Below are 4,994 nucleotides of genomic sequence, written 5' to 3'. Positions count from 1 at the left end.
AAAAAAAAAAAAAAAAAAAAAAAAAGGATACACTTTATAGTGTGTGGATTATATCCTAATGAAGCTATTATGAAAAAAATCAACACATGCTGAAATTTGGGAATAGAGGAAAGGATGCACCATCTTTTTAATTGGGTAACAAATGAGAAACAAAGGTTGGATTCTGGGCCGGGAATTTAGCTCATTGGTTCTGCCGCCTGCCTCACAAGCACAAGGTCTGGAGTTTGATCCCTGGTATAAAAAAAAAAACCAAAAAAACCAAAAAAACAAAAAGACTGGATTCTAAAACACGGCTCCCTCCTCCCTTCTGACCCCCCAGGCTGTAACCTCTGGCTCTGCCCACAGGTGGCTCTCGAGCATGGCAAAGAAGCACATCAATGTCAGGCTCACGTCCTCTCCTGCAACCAGTCCCTCTGAGGCACGCACCCTTCCTCTCAGGGCCCCTCTCTGCGCCATGTGGCAGCTGAGGCTTGGCGACCCCGAAGGCCATGCTCTGAACGGGCCAAATCCTGATATATCCTGGCTTGCAACGCTCTGAGCCTTCCCCTTAGCGCACTCAGCGTCTAAAGGAAAGCTGAAAGCAAGTGCCACTCTCGCACAGCTTTGGATGTTTCTGGTCAGCAAATGCAGCCTCACTCCTGATTCTTGCCCGCTTTGCCTGGAAACTTGTTGCAGCTACTGGTGACAGGACATGCTTGGTTTCTACTATGAGTAGCCAGTGTCCTCAGCAATTGTGCGAATTTAGTCTTTGGTGATGTAGCCCCTGAACACTGTCTTTTTCTCAAGGCTCTGTCCTCCGCTTATGAGCGACAGTCACTGTCCGGTCCGGTACCATCAGACAGGCCAGGCATGGTCCCTGGCACTTGAGGAATCCAGGGGATGTTGAGCCCCTCCCTTCCTGGGCTGCCCAGTGGCTCTCTCTCCGTGGCTGCCACTGGCTGCCAGAGCAGTGTGGCCCCCAGCATCTGTCCCTGGCTTGGCTGGCTGTCCCCTTGGTGACAGGACCTGGGGGCTCCTCTGGTACATACGGGTACCTGCTTGCTCTTCAGGATTACCTGAGAGCTGGGCTCAGCATCGAGCCCCCACAGAGTATGGGCCTCCAGGGTTTCCCCGGAAGGAGCAACCCCAAGAGACTTGTAGTGTGAAACCACTCCCAGTGAACCAGAGTAATGACATGGCAGGGTCTGCTCTGTTGCGTCTCTCTCTAGTGCTCACCTAGCAGCTTTCTGCTGAACACCCACTGTGTGCTAGGATCTCAAAGCACCTAGAGCTTCCATGGGGCTCCTGGTCTTATGTGTTAGGATCACTTAGATACCCTGAGGCCTGAGTCCTGGCTGCCCAAGACCCATATTCAACCTTTAGAGCAGATAGGAGCAGTTTCTCAAACCACAGGATGCTAAAGTGATACACCCTGGGCTGAGAAGGGGTGAGGCAGGGCCACAGAAAGTCCAGCGGCGATTCCTACCATCTCTGTTTTCTCTCTCTCTCCTTCCCCCCTGCCCCATTTCTTGTTGGGGATTGAATCCAAGATCTCACACATGCTAGGCAAGTGCTCTATCACTAAACTACATACCCAGCCCAATAATTTTACTTTAAATGGCATTGTCTGCCCTGACAGAACTGAGTATCCTCCTCCTCTCATGTGGAAGGCCCCACTTAGTCAGTAGTATGTGCTTAGAAGACTGTTTGGGGCTTTCTGGTTTGGCTCTCACACCTCAGAATGTTTCTGATGGGACCCTGTTGTTGGAAGGAAATGAGGTTCCTTATCCATTCATCCATTACAGCTAGGTCATCCTGCAAGTGTCTGTTCATTTAGTCCTACCCCACATCCCACCTACCCCCGGCCCTGCCTACAGTGAGCTTCTACAGTGAGATACCTGTGCTTTGAATCTGCTCTGGCCTGGGCCTGCCCTGCCACCTGCCGTTCTGCGCCTGCCAGGAGTAGGAGCCCCAGCCTTTACGGCCTACAGCTCTTCACATCTGCTCTGCTCATGCCCACCTCTTGTTGTCTGTCCTTTGTCCTGTTTCATCCTTCCTCAGGTCTCAGAGGCCTTCCTGTGTTCCCCAAGTTACTCCCTCCACCTCCCTGGGCTCTGTTCTCCTACTTATCTGCTGTTTCCGCTGGCCTAGGGGTCACTCAGAGAGAGGGCCTGACTGAAGTAGATCTGAGCATAGGGCAGGCTGTCTGAGCCCCTCAGAAGAAGATATAGCCCGAGTTCCTGGGTCTGGGATTCTAAGAGGTCAGGCCAGGTCTTTATTCTAACCTAGTGAACTGCAGTGGGCCCTGATGTGAGAAGAGGCAGCAGGGCTGGCCCTGCCTCCTACCCTCTACAAATATTTCTTGAACACCCACTATATGCTGAAGGTGCTAGGACCATCATGCCCATTTTGCAGATGAGCAAAAATGATGATGTGTCCTAGGGCTTCATCTCATGGAGCAGGTATATGCCTGCAGGTGCCTGCTACCAGCTCAGGCTGGGGCACTGGGCCAGATAGACTGGGGGAAATGTCTTATGCAGAGGCTCCATGCATGGGGACACCAGGAAGTACCAAAGCTCGGGAAACTATGGTGAGAGGTGGGGTACGGTCTTCCTTCTGTTGCCTTGAGCATTTATTAAAAGTTGAGAAGTATCTGTGCTAGACCTCAATGAAGTCAACTGTGAAATGCAGTACCATTCATGCCCCCTGGCCAGTTGGCCTTCGAGATAGCTGTTCTAGGCAATGCTATGTGGCCCTGTACCCCAGCATTCAGAGTATTCCTCTACAGCCTTGGCTCATCGAGTCCCAGGACAACTAGCAAGGCTACAGGTGATGCTTGTTTTCCTTGTGTAGAGGCTCAGAGATGTGTAGTAACCTGGCTAAAGGCACACAAAGGCTTCCTTCAAAGTCTTGGCTTCCAAGTTCCATTCAAAGAACCCCCAGGCTCTACCTGCTGGAATGGGAAGGCCTGCACCCGGTGAGATTCTTTGCATAGGGGACAGGGTCCAGTAGTCCTTTGGCTGTGGGCTCTAATGGTCATGGGCGGGTATAGGAACTGAGTTCTCCATCATGGGAAGTGTGTTAGCAGGACTACGTGAAATCATGCCTAGGAGCTCAGCACAGAGAGCTTAGTCAGAGACAGGTTCTCCCCTGTCCCCCTAGCCTAGATCCTCCCCCTGATTTGTGGGTGTAGCCATACTTCACATATCCCGACCAGTGTGGGTGGGCAGCAGCTGTGGGAGCTGACGAGAACAGCTGATTGTCTCCTCCAATGTCACGCATGCATGATGCCACATGCCATTCCTGGTGTGGCCTGCTGGGAGCAGGAGGAAGCCTGACTGTGGGCCCTCCATCCTATCTCGGAGTTCCCTCGGTCAGGCCTGAACACACTCATCACAGACAGGTCTGTGTGCAGGGTGTCCTTTCTGTCCTGACCAAATCAAAGAGGAATTGGCAACACTTAAAGTGGATAAGCCAGTACGACCAGTCCATTCTCCAGGTTGGGATACCAAGACTTAGGGAGGCCTGGAATTTGCCCAAAGTCACTCAGAATCTGAGGGACAAAGTTGGGGGTCTTTAGTGTCCACAGAGACCTCAGAGTGATTCTCGTCCACCTCCGCCCCTCCTTTATGCCCCATCTGTGATGCAGCTCAGAGTCCTGCCCCTAAGGCTGCTCAGACCTGCAGAGGTGGCATCTGCTGTTCTGCTTGTGTGGGCCCTGTGCTCATGCTTGTCTTGAAAGGTAGATGTGGGATTAGATAATGTAAATTAACAGGCAGGCGCCAAATGCCCAGCCCCCAGTGCCAAACACACTGTTTAACTATGAGCAATCTCTGGGGTTTGAGATGTTTGTCAATTTGTGCAGTGTAAATATTCCCAGTATTGCCCATTTCAGGCTACAGAACAGTGCCACAGCACTCAGACCCAGAAAAGGTGTGCATGGTGGCCTTCACAAGCCATTTCCTACTGGTGCCAGCACCTGCTGCCAGCTCCCAGCAGGGTCCCGGAAGTCCTGCTGCTCTGGGTGACAGGTGGGTTGGCACAGCTTCCCTCTGTAATTGTGAAGGCTTGGTATTGCCTCTGCTGGCTTTTGTGTCACATGAGTTGATCTGCGTTAAGGGCTCTGGGTCCAGCTACCCATGGACACGCCTGTGGCCCTAAGGGGCGGTGTGCATCTGACAGGCTGCCACACCAGCGGGTGGGGGCTGAGATGAGAGCACTGTGGCGTCTCCCTTGTGCCCTCGTTTCCTTATCTGGGAGAAGGTCCTGTGACTGTGCGCTGAGGTCGTAGAGGGCTGTGTGAGGGTGAGGTGTTAGCTCAAGGCGGTGCCTGGCAGAGGGCTCAGAAATGAGTGCGGTCACCGACACGGTGCACACCTGCAGGAAGGTTCTGAGATGACCAGGAGCAGGGGCTGTCTGGGCAGAAGTCACAGAAAGCTCCCTAGGAGGGAGAAGGAGGGGGTGGTGGTGGGATGAGGAGCACTGGGAACCTCTCCATGCCCCCGTTCGAGGGATTCCAGGGACACCTCCATCTCAGGAACTCTGGGATTTAATGCTATAGATGTTTTTTTTGGGGGGGGTACCGGGGGATTGAACAGGCAGCGGAACCACTGAATTAAATCCCCGGCTAGGAACTCTGGGATTCAAAGAGATAATTTCCGCCTTGCATGGGCACAATGATCACTGGTACTCCCTCCTTGCTCAATGAATGGTGGGGTCTTCACAGATCCTGGGAATATAGCGAGGGCATGAAAGACCATCCAGTCCCGGTCCCTGACTAGCTTGAGCTTGAGTTCTGGAGGTAGGATGCCCTGCACCTTCTAGCCTGCCCATCCTGTCCAAGCCTGGAACGGTGGAGCAAGGAGCTTCTGACGCTTCCCAGGGACAAGTGGGGTCCTCCATGGCGGACTGCCCGATGGACGGTTCTAAAGAGCTTTAGCGACCCAGTGGGCCAGAGCCAGCAGGGAGCTGCCGCAGGTGGCCCTCGCAGCCCGCAGCCAGGTGGGCGGGCCAGG

The sequence above is a fragment of the Fukomys damarensis genome, unplaced genomic scaffold, assembly GCF_012274545.1.
Source record: "Fukomys damarensis isolate Sample0158 unplaced genomic scaffold, DMR_v1.0_HiC HiC_scaffold_27, whole genome shotgun sequence".
Classification (NCBI taxonomy): Eukaryota; Metazoa; Chordata; class Mammalia; order Rodentia; family Bathyergidae; genus Fukomys; species Fukomys damarensis.
Note: the sequence above shows the minus strand (reverse complement) of the source record.